The following is an 8138-nucleotide window of genomic DNA, read 5'->3' as shown; positions in this document are numbered from 1 at the left end:
GCACCTAACCCACAATGCTTTCCTGATAAGAAGTTATCAGTGGTAGCTAGCAAGGCAATCAAAGGAGTCAAATAAAAGGAAGAAAGTGTTGGAGGCAGTTTGGGGGCTGGAAATGACTTCTGAGAAGTAAAAGTATGAAAAAGGAGGGAAACTTTGGTGATGGGGAACAGACATAGATTGGATTTTACCAGGACTTGGTTTGCTACTGAGAGAAACATAAAGCCAATGAGAAATAAGGGATATACTAGAGAACTGTGATGGTCTGTGGTGCCCTTAAAGGTGGCATCCATTCCAAAATAGGGAGCCCAGGTCCTAGCGAGGGTTTTCCCCAGCTATGTCATCCTGGAAAATTACTTAGCCCTCTGAACGTCAGTCTCTCCATCCATAAAATAAGAACATAAGCTGATCATCTTTTAGGTTCCCTCAACTCTAGAAATCTCTTCTTACTTTTTACGTTGCTAAAAATCTTAAGAGGAATGGTTAGAAAACTGTTTGCTAAAATTTAAAGGCTTGAATTTTCACCAATGATCCTGTCTATGGTAGAGGAGGGCAAAGGGGTGGGGAATCTGTATTGCATTTGTTTGCTGATACAAGAAACACTATAGGGAATATTGGCCATTTACCTCTCGCAGTCTTTAAAAAGAGTAACAATATTCCCCTATGTTTCTAGTCCTATGTTAACTCCACAAATCCTTTGTCTTATTTGATATATATAATAATTAGGAGAAATAGGCAGGAAATTGCAAATCAGTTACTTCGTTTGATATTTATAGCAATTAGGAGGAATGGGCAGAAAAGTTACTATATTTACCAGTGACATTAAACTCAGAGAGTTCAAATAATTTTTTCAGGGCTGGCTATTGACAAGGGCTAGAATTAGATTTCAGGTCTCCAGAACTCTGGGGTTGGGTACTTGCCTGTGATTTTTGCATAATCTTTTCAGAAGAGACCAGAAACATGGGGGTGCTACCTGAGTTGCCACATCCCTAAATGATGTCAAAAGAAGGACTCAGCTTCTCAGATCAAACTACACTTTTCTTTGGTCAATTTGTAACTGTCTCTTAGCCAGGAGCCTCCCAACTATGGTGCAGACAGCCTAGGCACACACAAATGATGTATTAGGGTGCAGAGGGGGAAATATTAAGAAGAATTCTATTACATTTATTTTGTGTCATTCTTGTAACTAATTTTTGTATGTTTCATAAGGTATTTATTAGCACAAAGCATCATAAATAGCACATAATAGGACTTATAAATGGGGCTCTATGTTTTACTGATTAAATCCATGATCAAAATGTTTGGAGACTATGTTTTTAAAAATGGAAGGAAGGATGTAAAAAATGAAGGAAGCCATATGGCCATTCATAGGGGTCCCTCTTTTTCTCATTCCTTATGATGCCCCAGGGCAGAGAGTAGAAAGGGGTATGGAAAGGAGCAGGTTCAATCAGAATCTTGAAGAAAATCCAGAAAAGTAGACTAACAAATGGAACTGCTCTGGCCAAACTGGGGCAGCTGGTCACATGCTCCCCACCAGCACAAAGGTCTCTGTTTCTCTCTCACACACTGCAGCTCTTTGTCCGTCAGAATCCACAATTCCGTTCAGCTGTTCTTACTTCCACTTCCCTCCTGTCTTTCTAGTCTATTAGGCAGTAACTGTAAAGTATAACCAGCCTTTAAAAGAAAAAGTTGAAAGGGAGAAAAATATGTCCAGATCAACGAACCTACAGGTCCTTTCTCATGAGAAAATAAAGTCTAACCCACCCAGAGAAGATGACTTGGGAATTTTTATATTATTCATCACTTATAAAGTAGCTGCCAACTGATTTTTTTATGTTCTCCAAAACTCCTCACACTATGCTGGGAAGTGTATAAAATAAAAAAGGACTCCTCTAAGGAGGAAGAAGATTGTTGACTTTCACCTTTGGGCTCCAGGAAGTTAGTGTACCCAGGACTATTGAATTATTATTATAATAACTAATAATATTATTATTAAAAAATTTATTTATTTGAGAGAGAGAGAGTGAGAGAGGAAGAGCACAAGCAGGGGGAGCTGCAGAGGGATAGGTAGAAGCAGAATCCCTGCTGAGCAGAAAGCCCAACATGGGGCTTGATCCCAGGTACCGAGATCATGACCTGAGCCAAAGGGAGACAGTTAACCAACTGAGCCACCTAGGTACCCCAAATTATTATTAACCTGGGAGATAAAAGGAATGGTGCATTATGTTAAATAAATAAGTGAGCCTTTTTACTATAATTCGAAGCAAGAGATCATCTCTTAGGGTCCATATCTGAGACCATTTTAAGGAAAAAGAGCCGTAGATGAAATAAATGGTGACTTTACATGTAAAAAAAAAAAAAAAAAAAAAAAAAAAAAAAATAGAGCAGCAAAGGAGTCCACCTGAGGATTAAGATCACAAGTGTGCCCGTGTCACAAAGCTGCTTTCTGTTCCCTTAATTGTCTGTAGACATTTAAGACACCAGATCGTTGTTACCGTATTTTCTCGCCAGCAGGGACCACAGACATTGTCTCACGACAGCTTGGCGGGTATGACAGGCTTGCAGGGAAGGAATCTGGAGGTTTCTGAATATGAGCTTTCTGTGTTTAAAGTGCGTAGCCCTTACTTTGAGGGGCTGGGGGAGGCAGAGTCTTTCATTTCTTGTTCTTTCTCTGTCCCTCAATTCCTTGGGCAGACTCCATTTCATTTCATAGAGAAAATCCACTAATGAGAGAATTGTGAGGACATTCACTCCTCATCCACCGTGTTCTTTATGCTGCACACACCACTGTAGTCACTGTGCGCCTGCGGTAGTCTACGTGCTGCCCAGACTAAAATGAAGAAAACATTACCGCTCAGGTGGGACGCAGTCTGATTAAAGAGATAACACAGCTAGTGAAATTATCAATATAAAACCACATATGAACCAAGACACAAATAAGTGGTAATTTCAATAAGTACTATTACATTCCTTGAGGACAAGAGAAAGCGCCCTCATCTTGCAAATAAATAAAGGAACAAATGGAGTCTTCACAGTTGCTCTCTGATATCCTCTCCTGCTGTCCTTTGTTCCGGCTGCCATCTTTGGCTCCAGGGCCTGGACCCCACTGGCACAAAAATGAGAAGAGTGGGCTAGAGTTCGCAGCTTAAGAGTATGAAGCAGTGGCTTCTGTGTCTCTCTTCCCAGCTTACAGCATGCAACAGAGCATTCATTAGTGCGCCCTACCGAATCACAGAGGGAGGGACTGAGGGCTCAGGGAACAGTGGCAAACACAGAAGCTGGTGAAATGCATTGGCAAAGGGAACCAAATACTGACTGTCTCAAAGGATCATTAGTGTTGTGTCTGTTATTTAAATAAAAATAAGGTGGGTTAGCAAACAACCTGTGCCTAAGCTGAATAAGACTAATGCTGTTCTCTTCCGTAGTGAAATCAACTGTCTCAATTAGAGTGGTGTAGAAGTAACTATTTAGAATCATTTTCCTCCAAGTTCTTCCGGTAGGGACATTTGAAAGAGCTAACTCTAACAGTCACTGTGATGGCCATACATTCCAACTAAGATATCACAATGCATAATGTAAAAAAAAATCATTTTTTTCCTATTCTTAGAATTCATATGTATATGATCTTTCAGAAGTGTAAAGGCTTTATACTGAAAAAAACTGAAAACGCCAAAGCTTTCCGAACTCTACATTATCTGAAAATCTGAGACACGGGAGTATTATCCCTACCTACCATGCCGTGGATTTTTAAATTACTGTTGCGTAAATCAACGAGAATTCTGAGAACTTGAAAAACAGTGAAAAATAGTCAAGTGATTGTTATTATGTTATATTGTTTGGCTCTGATTGTATTCATTCGTGAGAGTTCATTATTACCTCCCCCACCTTTTTCTTTTTGCTGGATTAGACTATATATTGCATTTCTGTTCTTTTTAAATGTTTATATTCAAATTCTTAGCACAAAAACTTAACTATAAAATGTCATCAGAGGGCACCTGGGTAGCTCAGTTGGTTAAGTGACTGCCTTTGGTTCAGGTCATGATCCTGGAGTCCCAGGATCTAGTCCTGTATTGGGAATCCCTGCTCAGCAGGGAGTCTGCTTCTCCCTCTGATCCTCCTCCCTCATGTGCTCTCTCATTCTCTCTCTCTTAAATAAAATCTTTAAAAAATAAAAAAATAAAATATCATCAGTCTGAATTTATTAAATATCTTTACCCTTCTCCCAAATCAAGCAAGAAACTTGTCTACTAAACAACTTCTACTTTCTCAATTTTCCTTACTGTTTTATCATTAGTAGTAGTTACCAAAATCTTTTTAACAGTCAACAGTTAACAATATTAACTGTTCCAGTCCATATAGCTCTGTGACAAATTTCTCTAAAACTTAGTGGCATAAAGAACCAAATGTGAGTATTATGCAAGAATTGGAGCAGGGCAAATTAGAGACAGTGTGTCATTGTTTCACACTTTTTAAGGCCTCCTTTGGAATCTGGCTGTTGGCCTCAGTTTCTCTCTGTTTTCCTTTCCATGTGGCTTCTTGGTATAGGCTATTTTGGGCTTTCCCACAGCATGGTAGCTGGGTTCCCAGGGCAAGTACCCAGGAAAGAAACAACCCCGCAGAAGCCCTATCATACCTCAGAAGTCACACAGTGCCCCTTCTCCTGTTGCTTCCTCATTAAGGTAGCCACAAGATCTCCTCAGGTTCAAGGGAGGGAACATAGACTCAGTCTCTTGGTGGAGGTATGGCAAGGTTCTCCAACAGCAAGGACCGTTGCAGCAGGCAACAAAGTGTTGCCGTGACCATGCTTGACAGATGCAACCTGTCACACTAACATATTGTGAGAATTTGCACAGGTGTCCTTATTCTTTACATTTCGTGTCTTTATTCCAGGTTTCTTTTTGTGTGTATGATGCACATCGATTAATGGCTTATCAGCACACTTATGAGTATTTGTTCAAATGTTTCATACTTTATATCTTACTCTTGAAGCAAAGATTATAAAATTTACATTGTCAGTTATTTTTATTAGTGCTTTGAAAATATCCTATTGCTTTTTTTCCCCTTTATAATATTTTTTATTGTGGTAAAATACACTTAATGTAAAATATAATATGTTCACTATGTTTAAGTGTACAGTTCACTGGTATTAAGTACATTCATATTGTTATGCGACCATCACCACCATCCAGCTCCAGAATATGAAACTGTACCCATTAGATAATAACTTCCTATTACCCCTAACAATCACCATTCTACTTTCTGTCTTTATGATTTTAACTACTGGAGATATTTGTTCTTTTCTGACTGGCTTATTTCACTTAGTGTAATGTCCTCAAGATTCATCCATGTTGTAGCATGTATCAGAATTTCCTTCCTTTTTAAGACTGAGTAATATTCCATTGTATGTGTTTAGCGCATTGTGTTTATCCATTGATGGATGCTTGTATTATATCCACATTTTCAATATTGTAAATAATGCTGCTATGAACATAGATGTATAAATATCTCTTTGAGACCCTGCTTTCAATATTTTTAAAATTTTATTTATTTTTTATTTTTGTTTGTTTTTTTTAGGCAGAGAGAGAGAGAGAGCACTGTGAGCGTATGGGGATGGGAAGGAGCAGAGGAAGAGGGAGAGAATCTCAGAGAGACTCCCTGCTTGGTATGGAGCCCAGTATAGGACAGGGCTCTATCCCACAACCCTGAGATCATGACCTGAGCCAAAATCAAGACTCGGTCACTTAACTGACCGAGCCACTCAGACGCCCCATCAATTTTCTGAATATAACTTAGAAGTAGAATTGCTAGAACATATAGTACATTTTTTTCAGGAACTGACATACTCTTTTCTACAGAGGCTGTACCAGTTACATCCCCACACAGTGGGAACACTCCCCCTGGAAATTGGCAAGCCTTTCACAGACTCCAGGTTTCCAAAATAGTTGAATATACGTATTCTGCAAGCACTGTTGTTGTCTATATGGAGAGAAAGACTTATCCTGCTTCTGAATCCATAGTCTTCCTGGAATCCATCTATCCCATTGCTTTTTAACATCTACTGTTGTTGACAGAAATCCACTTTTATTCTGATTGTCATCTATCTTCTTGATCTGGTAGTTTATACTTTTTTTTCTTTTTATACTTGACATAAAATATCAAGTCAATTTCTGGGTCTGGATTTTTGTGGCTCATTTATTTATTTATCTCAGTCCTGTGTGTACACTTTAAATCTGAAAAAGGAAATATTTCTCTAATTCTGGATGATATCTTCTGCCATTTCCCCTTGGAATGTTGTTCCTCTCTCATCTTCTCTCTACTCCCTTTTCCTGGGGCCTCTGATAGATACACTGCAGCCTCCATGTCTCTCAGCCACTTTTACATTTTTCAGTCTGTTTCTTCTCTCTGCACTATGCTATGGATCAATTCCTTAGGACTGTGCTTTAATTTACTAATTCTCTGTTTGACTGTTTCTGTTTAGTATTTTAGGGAAGAGGTATTCTCCCTTTCTTTGAGCGTACTTCGTACACTAAACTTAAGCTAATATTCAGATGGGCATACTGTCTTTGTCCTTAGATAAACTGATCTCCAAGTTGCTGACTTTGTTGGCATCTGGAGTCCTCTTATATGTGGAATGACTATTTATTTATTTATTTATTTATTTATTTATTTATTTAAAAGATTTTATTTATTTATTTGACAGAGAAAGATCACAAGTAGACAGAGAGGCAGGCAGAGAGAGAGAGGGAAGCAGGCTCCCTGCTGAGCAGAGAGCCCGATGCGGGACTCGATCCCAGGACCCTGAGATCATGACCTGAGCCGAAGGCAGAGGCTTAACCCACTGAGCCACCCAGGTGCCCTGGAATGACTATTTAAAAGCTCATCTCAAGCAACAGTATTTTTTTTTTTCTTCTTCCCTTTGGCAACCCTCCAGCATTGATTACTGGCTTCATGGTTGCCACCACTCTTTTCCTCAGGACCCAGAATTCCGATTCAGGCTGCTCTTGGATATTCATGGCATCTTATGCTGGAAAATATTGAAAATAATTACACCTCCATTCCCCAAGCTGGTAAACAGCCGAGTGCCGTTGCTGGCATGGAGGCTCTCTTTCTCCGTCCTGTCTCCCCACACACATGGCATATTAGAAGCTGTAGCCAAAGATAATCGTAGCAAATAGTTTTATTTTGGCCTCCTTTAGAGGGGAGGCCAATCCATCCCAGCCTCTGATTTTAGAAGGTAGGCTGGGCTTCAGTTTTATTTCCCTCAACCTTACATGAGACGGTTTTAATTCCCATTGTTCCACAAGTTTCAAAATGCCAGCTTCCAGACTTAGAGTCTCCAAGATCCGCAGACCAAGTGTCTCAACTTCAGCTCACCTTTTCTCTATTTAATGGATGCCCCTCTTCTGTTCTGTGAAAACGTCTAACATATTTTTCTATTTTAAAATCATACCTATGTGTTTTGAATTTTTTTCTCTTTTGTAAAAATCCAACCTTGTTACATGTATGAAAGATCCGGGGTGTTTAAAATAGTAAATTTACAATACTATCCTAACTGGAAATACGAATTTCCCTGTAATGCCCTGTTTTATCTCATTAAGTAACACCAAAGATAATACAAGTAAGTATTAGAGCAGAGGATAAAGGATGAAGGTCATGCAAGTTGTGTAAAGCCCAACATCTCATTTATTTATTCTGTTGTAATAGCTCAAGGAGAGAAGAATTGCACGGCATTCTTTACATTAATTGGGGTATTATATAATTTGTTTTGCGTACACGTACAAATGCCCCAGAGGGCCCAATGATATGATGAGAGTCTGTGTCTAGCTGGTTCTTCCTCTGGGAACACACACTTTGGTATTAGGCACTTTCCTATATTGCAAATGCTTTTCATCTTTATACTGTACTTAGGGATTTTCTATTTCTAAGCCCTTCCTATTATAAACTATATGAACAGAATGGGCAAAATGGCAGAGAATGAGTATATTCTTTAGGTACTGACAGGCTAATTTTTCTCAGTGTAAGAAATACTGAATATTCAGATTTTTCTCTCTCTTTCTTTTAAACTCAGTGGAAAGCCAGTACTATTCTTTTTTTTTTTTTTTTGCTCAATATGAAAATGAGGTCCTCTTTTTTCTCTATTT

This window comes from Lontra canadensis, unplaced genomic scaffold (genome assembly GCF_010015895.1).
Source record: "Lontra canadensis isolate GAN:19392208 unplaced genomic scaffold, GSC_riverotter_1.0 scaffold4, whole genome shotgun sequence".
Classification (NCBI taxonomy): Eukaryota; Metazoa; Chordata; class Mammalia; order Carnivora; family Mustelidae; genus Lontra; species Lontra canadensis.
This window is presented reverse-complemented; position numbering follows the sequence as displayed.